Below are 9,212 nucleotides of genomic sequence, written 5' to 3'. Positions count from 1 at the left end.
CGGAGGATTGCCCTATGCGAATGGACCTTCACTGATCTAACTGCCCCCTAGAGTAGTTATAAATCTCTTTGCATTATTTCCTCTAATGCAACAATCCTTGAATGAACATACTAATATCTTTCTTCTGCTTTACTGAAGTGCAACTGACAAATAAAAATTGTATCTGTTTAGAGTGCACAGTGTGATGATTTGATATACATATACATTGTGAAATAATTACCACAATCAAGGTGATGAATACGTCAATTCACACACTTATGTGGGTATGTTGATTACATATCTCTCTGGATACACCCACGTGTATCCACAACAAAATTCTAAAAGTAAAATTATTTTAAGACAAATGTTACTTTGTAAATTGTTCATTACAGGTTACCAAATTGGCCTATAAGTGAGTTAGATGAAGAGAGTCCCACCAGCAGTGTTTAATCTTAACTTGGTTTTCATGTTGGTACGCATAATACATACTTAGGAAGGAAATTCACAATGTCTCAAAGTATGAAGACGAGTGTGAAGTCACCTGGCTTTCTCCACAGTAGACACTGTGCAGAGGGACCCAGCAGCTCATCCCTGTGAGCACCTGTACCAAGCCCACAGCTGCCACACCCACTGGGAGCTGGGGAAGAGCAGCCATTGAGTGACTGGAAGAGAAAGAGCTTCAGCTCTACTTGTTCCTTTAGAGCGTCCTTAGGCCAGGTCCTCTGAGAGGCAGGCACCTGACATCAGAAATGCAAGAGATTTATTAGGGGAAGTGCCTGGAGGGAAGTGGGGAGGGAAGCTGGGGAGGCTGGAAGAGCTGTGCCACCAGGATGCAGGTTTAACACTGGGAAGGAGAGAGGAAGGGAGAAAGGTTGGGCGGAAGAGTCTCAGACTGAAGGGCAGTTCTAAGAAAAGTCCAGCCCAGTTGGCGTGGCTCAGTGGTTGAGCATCAACCTATGAGCCAGGAGGTCATGGTTTGATTCCCAGTCAGGGCACATGCCTAGGTTGCGGGCTCGATCCCCAGTAGGGGTTGTGCAGGAGGCATCCAATCAATGATTTTTTCTCATCATTGATGTTTCTTTCTCTCTCTCCCTCTCCCTTCCTCTCTGAAATCAATAAAAATATATTTTTTTAAAAAGTCCAGAAGCCCAAATGGGTGTGCTCAAGTCAAAGTCACCATCAGAGGAGGCTTGCCTGTCCTTGCAGGAGCATCCTGCCTGAGTGTTCCTGCTGAGGTCGGCCACTGGCTGCAGTAGCCCAAGGCCAGAGTGGCCTCAGCTGGACAGAGGGGGTGCATTTCAGAGGGCGGCAGCTGGGGCTCTCGGTCCATTATGCTCCCGGAACTCAGAGAGCTGAGAGGCGCATTTTTGTGACCACCATGGGAGAGATTGCCATCAATGGGATTCTAAGTTCTAAAGGCAGAACCAATTTTAAGGCTTTCGAATAATATTGAAAATTCCTTTCCTATTTAATAAACATTCTAACAATTATAAGTATTAAAAGTTTTAATTAAAAAAAATCTTCACAATCTCTCTAATCTTGGGACCATCTGTTCCTTCTCAGAGACATCCCTTCATGGTTGGGTTCCTGACACCTCATATGAAAATCTTCTCAGTCGCCTTGTGATCATTCTCTGCTTCTGGCACCTCGTCTGATTATCTATTCTATATTTCACTGCTAGAATAATTTTACTAAAGCTCGATTCTGACCAGCCACATCTGCTCAGAAATCTTTCAAGGGTCAAAGAAATAGAAACTCAACATGGGATTTTCACAATATAGTACCAACCAGATTCCCCCAAACATTGCTAACTATTGATGCGCTGGTTTCCTAGGGATGTGTATTGTGTATTTAATTACACATGTATGTTAATTATTAATGTGTAGTATATATGCATTTTTTAAAATATTATGGTGTTTTGAAATTTTCAAGGAACTCTCTGGCCTGAGAGAAACTAGCCAATTCTGAGAAATAAAGAAGGGCCCAGACTGGAGCTTGCTTGATATGCAAACTAACCAATCTGGAGTCCAACCTCTGCTATCACTATCTGGCCTGTGATGCCCAGGAAGCAACAGTCCTCTCTCTCACTCATCCCAGGGCCGAGTACCTGGGAACTAAAGACCAGCTTAGAGCCCACCACGCTATTCAAACTGGCCAATCCTAGTCTGTTCTCCCTGCCCTGCCTTGTGTTTCTCTCAGCAACCCCAATCAAGGTGGTGCCCCAAGCTTTCTGCTTCCTGACCAGCTGGTGTCTCCCATGAGGCCCTGTGTGCTGGGTGCTGGGTTTTGAGTGAAGTGCCTTAGGTGCTGGCTCTAGGACCTGCGAGTACAATGAGCTTTCTTTCCTGGCCTCTCCTCTGTCTCCTCTTGTGGCTGCACCTGACTGATCATCTCATAAAAAAGTACAAAACAGGCTTCTACACAAGTACCACGAAACTGGGGGCTTCAAACAACAGAAATGTATCCCTCGCACTTTTGGAGGTTAGAAGTCCAAAATCAGGGTGCAGTCAAGGTTGGCGTTTTCTGGGGGCTGAGGGAGAGGCTGCCCCGCTACCTTTCTCCTGGCTTCTGTAGCCCCGTGTGTTCCTTAGCTTATAAATGCATCTCCTCAATCTTTGATTTCATCTGGCATTCTCCCTGTGTGTCTGTCTTCGTATGGCCGTCTATACTAATAAAAGAGTAATATGCTAATTAGACCAGAAGACCTTCTGGAGACCTTCCGGACAAAGCCGGGACTTGGCTGGCCTGCAAACCACCCCCAAATGGCCCTCAACCCCTCGCCCAGGCCAGCCACGCCCCCCACAGGGACACTCACCCTGAAGGGGGTGTGGCCAGCCTGCAAACGGCCCTCAGCCCCTCGCCCAGGCCAGCACCACCCTCAATGGGGACCCCCGCTTCAATGGGGTGTGGCCTGCCTGCAAACTGCCCCAGGCCCTTCACACAGGCCAGCCCTACCCCCAAAGGGGACCCCCACCATGATCCGGGACCCCCTTCAGGGCAGACCAGCTGGCCTTCACCCATGCCCCAGGTCTCTATCTATACTACTAAAAGGGTAATATGCTAATTTGACTGGGAGACCTTCCGGACGCCCTTCTGGACAAAGCCATGGTGGCAGGGCTGAGGCAGAGGTGGTTAGGGACAATCAGGCCAGGAGGGGAGGGCAGTGGGGGTGATCAGGCCAGCAGGTTGGGGGGGCAGTTGGGGGTAAGCAGGCGGGGGTGATCAGGCTGGCAGGGGGGGTCAGTTGGGGGCAAGCAGGCCTGCAGGGGAGGGCAGCTGTGGGGGACCAGGCCTGCAGGGGAGGGCAGTTAGAGGTGACCGGGCCAGCAGGAGAGGGCAGTTGGGAGCAATTGGGCCAGCAAGGGAGCAGTTAGGCCTCGATCAGGGTGGCAGGGGAGTGGTTAGGGGGTGATCAGGCTGGCAGGCAGAAGTGATTAGGGGCAATCAGGCAGGCAGGAAGGTGAGCAGTTAGGAGCCAGCAGTCCCAGATTGTGAGAGGGATGTCCCCTGCGGGGTCCCAGATTGGAGAGGGTGCAGGCTGGGCTGAGGGACACCCCCCCTCCATGCATGAATTTCATGCACCCGGCCACTAGTCTTCTTATAAAACACCAATCATATTGCATTAGGGGGTCATCCTACTCCAGTATCACCTCATCTGGATGTAGCTAATCACTTCTGCAGTGATACTATTTCCAAGGTGACATTCTGAGGTCCTGAGGGTTAAAATTTTAACTTACCTTTTTTTTGAGGGGATGGGGGGAATGGGTATAATTCAATAATATTGGGATACTGTAGTAAGTTCCCCCAATAAATAGTAACATAAAAAAGACAATAACATAGATCTTAAGTAAGCTAATGTATTCCATTTAAAAAGATACTACTTTTGAGGGGGGCAAGTAGGAAAAAATGGGGAACATCTGTAATTCTTTCAACAATAAAAAAATATATATATAATAAAAAAGTATATTACTTTATTCTAATATGATGTCTTTTTAGTATTGAAATGATCTTTGTTTTAGTAAATGATAGTAACAGGAAATAATATAAGATTTTGTTAAGGAAAAAATGAAAAGCTGACAACTTCTGAAAACATTTTTGAAATTTTACATATTAAAAAAAAATGAACTCCAAAATCTTTTAGCTATATCCTTATTAGGAAAGCAAATTTAATAAGTACCTTAAAATATATTTTATTTGTTTATTTTAAATTTATACCTAAGCATTAACTATTCCCAAAATAGGGAGTTTTAAAGGATTATTTATTTCTTTAGGATATAACTTCAAAGAAATCTTACTAAGATTATAGATAAATGTTTAGTGATAACAATGGGTTTGATCATCTTTATTTTTTTATGAATCATAGTTTAACACAGAAATATAGTATTTGAAAATTGGATTCTAAGTTTAATTTATGTCTATAGTTGATTATCATAGTTGTCAGGACTGAAAAATTACCTTGGAAAAGCACACATCATGCAATATGTACTTAGGAAGACATTTATGGTTATTGATAATGGATATATAAATTTATATTTTAAATACCTTTCTTGGTAATATCAAATTTGGAGTTGGGCAGATCAGCAGTTTTATTATTTTTAAACCCTATATGTCTACCTTGATTTATAGATCCAATGAAGGTGAAGATATAAATCCAATTAAATATTAGTAGAGCTAAACTCTCTTATTTTTTTATGACACAGATATCATGTTTAAGTAGAAAACACAAGGATTAAGAGTATTATCACTAAAAATATTGCACAATTTCAGCTGTTTCCTCTAAATTTGTTTTAAAATGTTTCTCTTATTTTTTTACTAGAGGCCCAGTGCACAAAATTTGTGCACAAAGGAGGGGGGAGGTGTTCCTCAGCCCGGCCTGCACCCTCTCCAATCTGGGACCTCTCAGGGGATGTCCGCCCACTGGTTGGATGTCCCTCTCACAATCCGGAATTGCTGGCTCCTAATCGCTCGCCTGCCTACCTGCCTGATTGTGCCAACCACTTCTGCCTGCCAGCCTGATCACCCCCTAACTGCTCCCCTGCCAGCTTGATTGACACCTAACTGCTCCCCTGTTGACCCAATTGCCCCCAACTGCCCTCCCCTGCTGTCCCAATCACCCCCAACTGCCCTCCCCTGCTGGCCTGATCTCGCCCCCAACTGTCCTTTCCTGTGGCCTGATGGCCCACAACTTCCCTCCCCTGCTGGCCTGGTCACCCTCAACTGCCCTCCCCCGCAGGCCTGGTCGCCCCCACTGCCCTCCCCTGCAGGTCTGGTCACCCCTAAGTGCCCTCCCCTGCCGACCTGGTCACACCCAACTGCCCCTTCTGCTGGCCTGGTTGCCCCACGCAGCCTGCATTAGGGGGTCACCCTACTCCAGTATCACCTCATCTGGACGACCAGTCATTTGGTCATCCCTCACTAACACCCCTGCTGGCCTTGTCACCCCAAGCAGCCTGCTGATTGGTCATTACTGTTACTGTTACTGTGATAGCATCCCGGACAATTTGCATATTCCTCTATTATTAGTATAGATAAAATTAGAAAATACCATTGGACAAATACCACAGCAATTATTTCTGCAGGAAGGGGCCCATGGTGGCTGCTACACTTCATGGGCAAAGGTAAAATGAGACTAGGCAATATGCATAGTTTCAAATCTGTCCCCATCATAAATGTTTTAATTGCTGAAGGAAAAAAAAAATAACTTTACAGGCACCTTGCAGATGCCTTCTGAAGCAATGATCAAAGTCAGCTTGACCAGTAATATTTCTCTGTCTCACTCATCCCAGGGCCGGAGTCAGTTTGACTGGGCTCTGAGATACCCAGATATTAGATCAAACATTATTCTGGGTTTCTGTGAGGGTGTTTTGGGATGAGGTTAACATTTAACTTGGTGAACTTTGAATAAAGCAGATTGTCCTTCATAATGGGGCGGGCCTCATCCAATCAGTTGAAGGCATGAATAGAACAAAAGACTGGCCTCCCCCAAATAAGAGAAAATTCTCTAGCAGACTGCTTTTGAAATTCATGTGCAACATCAGCCCTTCTTGCCTAACAGGGATATAAATATATGCATTAGTCAGAATCAATGATATCTATATCTGTATCTACATATCTCCTAGTGATTCTGTTTCTCTGGAGAATCCTAATACAGTTGTCCTATGTGTTTCTAATAGAAGAGGAATTCTGGGGAGAGGACAGAGGGCAGCATAATTGGGGTATTTTCGAGTTTGATTTTAATTATCCCACAGTACTCTATTGATTAACTGAAGCTTCTACTTGAAAATGTAAAATACGTTTCAGCATGTAGGGAAATGGCTGGAATATTGACTAAAGTACTTTAAATACAAACTCCACTTGGGTTTTCAGAAATATATGAGCTATATACATACTGTCATTTATTTCTCCAGTTACAGGATATGTATGGGTTGCCACTTCTCTCCCAGCCTTTGAATAACTTTACCTCTGGAGTATTTATTAAAGCAAAGTATTTCCTAAGACAAGTTAAAAAATCTCAATATCCCTTTTAGTCCCCATATAAATGGCAACAATGGTGTCTTAGAATTCCACAATGTGTCAAGCTTCAGTAGTCAACGTGGTCAGTGACCCAGATCTTAGATCACATTCCCTGGAGAGGAATATATTTTTCTGAGCCTAAAATGTGGAAGACACTTCTCTTTGGCTGTTAAGGTCTTCAGACCCACTTTTTTGTTTCAACTTCTGCTATGTTAAAATCTACGACATCATCCCAATTATTTTGCTATATGTGAATTTTGATGCATCAGTTTCAGGGGTTTTAAAAATAAGCTTGTCATCTCCTGGAACCTACTTTGACTGCCCATTTTTCTTTCCAGTGCATTTTCTATAAGGGAATTTGGACTATACATTTTTTGCTATCTATAGAATTCTGCTTAAGGTAGTGGTGAAGTTGAATAATTACCCCAAGATTCAGGTTTGGGGGTTTGGGGAGGTGGTGGTGGTAGTGGCCGGTATGTTCTTGCTTTGGAAGCTAAACACTGACTCTAGGGCGAGGGGGATATTGGTTGGTGTGGTCAGTAGGTAGTCAATAAGAAGTGACCCAACTACTCCCATATCTATAGTATGGTTGCTTGCTTGGAATTAAATAATGAAAACAAACAAACACAGGTCAACAAATTGAGCAAATATAATGAAGAACTCTGTTGATCATAAGGAGCATTAGCCCAGCGGGGTGTGCCTCAGAGGTTGAGCCTTGACCCAGGAACCAAGAGGTCATGGGTTCGATTCCCAGTCAGAGCATATGCCTGGCTTGATCCCCAGTAGGGCGCATGCAGGAGGCAGACAATTGATGATTTTCTCTCATCACTGATGTTTCTATTTCTCCCTCTCCCTTCCTCTCTGAAATTAATAAAAACATACTTTAAAAGTAAATAAAGGGGCATTAGTCTCAGGACCAAAGCCCCCCTTTGATAGCATGAGCCATATGTTGGTGCTGTCAAGCATTGCATGTGCCACCTCCTTTAGTCCTACAACAATCTTAGGAAGTGGGTGCTATAATCACCCAGTTTTAGATAAAGAGATGTAAGACTCAGATAAACTATTGCTTGCTCAAGATCAGAGTTAGTGGGTGACTGAGCCACCATTTGAACTCACTTGTGTCATTGCAACACCCGCTCTCTTAAGCAGCATGCTCAGTGCCACCTGCAGCCCAGAGAGTCACTGGTGGTTGTGCCATGCAAGAACTTCCAGCAGAAAAGCCCCTCCCCCCAAAATTCATGTTGACCTGGCAGCTATCTCAACTATGAAAATCAGGGCCTGAGCATTTTCCATGTTCTTCACTCGCCTCCTTTTTAGTGATGCTCTGCCCACCAAGCATGTGGCTGGCAAAGATGCGACTTCCAGTTTTGTTTTATTAGGGGAAAGACAAACCAGGTACACCTGCCTATCCGGTGGGGTTCTTTATATTTTAAGCCTTTTGTTTTTATTACTCAAAAAAAGCTTCCATTTTTAAAACATTTCTTTAGCTTTCTGACTCTGTGCTTGCGCTTTCAACACTTTCACAATGATTATCTGCTCCTCAAGAAGGAAAGCACGTTTGAACCCGGCACGGCCACATTTCACACACGTGGATCCACTGGAGGCCCCGCTGACATGTTTTTTCGTTTTAGACAACCTCATTAGAACTTTAGGTCTCACAGCACAGACTCCTCAAAGTTGACCTGGGCACACACCACATGCAGATTTTGGTACTTTCCCAACTTTCTTGGCATAAAGGTAAACAATTCTATTGCCAGGGGCTTGGGGCAGCCTGGTTTTGTTAGAGCCTGTATTGTAGGACAGCCTCTGACGGTATGTCAAACGCTGGACCATGGTGAATGCCTGAAATCACCGTCCTGAACGAGCAAAAGGATAGAGCTTGCAAGTTCAAAAGTCAAATTGACTCCAGATGGGGTTCTTGGTGTAATCTGGTGCATGGCTCTCCTGGCTTATAGATGCCAGTCTCTGGATGCTGCTGAAGCAGATCAGCCTCTCATTCCATTGCCTTGGGAGCACTGATAAAACGCCCAAATCCCAAACTTGCTGGGCTATGAGCCAGACCTCTTTGAAAAGCCACCAGAGTCCCCACCACCCTGTGAGGTTTGTATGGCCAAGCAAGAGCCAGCCAGGTGATCAGTCCTGAGGACATGTTTTTCATCAATTGCTTCTGGAAATAATCTCAGAAATTTGTCTATTAAATATCCATTTCAGGCTAACCTTTTAATTAGACAAAGTTTCTGGCCTCATTCCTTCATCAGTCTCAGTCTGTGCCTTTTCTGGACACTTCTTCCTCTCTATGCAGGTCCTAACTGAAGGTAATTTGGTGGGGAAGGATGGGACCTGGGGAGCTTGTGGTGTGACTGCCCCATCTCCTCCTGCCTCCCTCTAGTGGCAGCTTCAGGGATGGTAGGTCTACCAATGTAAATTGTAGATCATGCCACATGACGCCCTTGTTTAAAATCTTCCAATATCTCCCCATCACTTGGAACAAAACCCAACTATTAACTAGGCTTGATGAGGCCACGATTATATGGATCCTGCTTATCTCGCTGACCTCTTCCACCTTCATTCTGACTTCAAATATGTCACATTCGTGCAACCCTTAGATTCTTTGTACTTGCTTTTGACTCTTGTAGAGTTCTCTCCCTCCAGACCCTTGAAGCCTAGCTTCTGCTCAGCATTCAGTTTTCAGCTCAAACACCCCCTCTTTAGAGAAGCCT

At 44.6% G+C, this 9,212-nt stretch overlaps 1 pseudogene across 1 annotated transcript; it reads right to left on the bottom strand.

The window, feature by feature from the left end:
• Window positions 1-7,962: 7,962 nt before the first annotated feature.
• On the bottom strand, window positions 7,963-8,328 carry LOC307095688 (large ribosomal subunit protein eL34-like; annotated as a pseudogene). The gene has a single exon. The product of its transcript is annotated as a large ribosomal subunit protein eL34-like (transcript).
• Window positions 8,329-9,212: the final 884 nt, after the last annotated feature.

This window comes from Cnephaeus nilssonii (genome assembly GCF_951640355.1).
Source record: "Cnephaeus nilssonii genome assembly, chromosome: 1".
NCBI lineage: Eukaryota > Metazoa > Chordata > Mammalia > Chiroptera > Vespertilionidae > Cnephaeus > Cnephaeus nilssonii.
The sequence above is the reverse complement of the archived record's forward strand: the minus strand, read 5'-3'. Positions and strand labels throughout refer to the sequence as shown.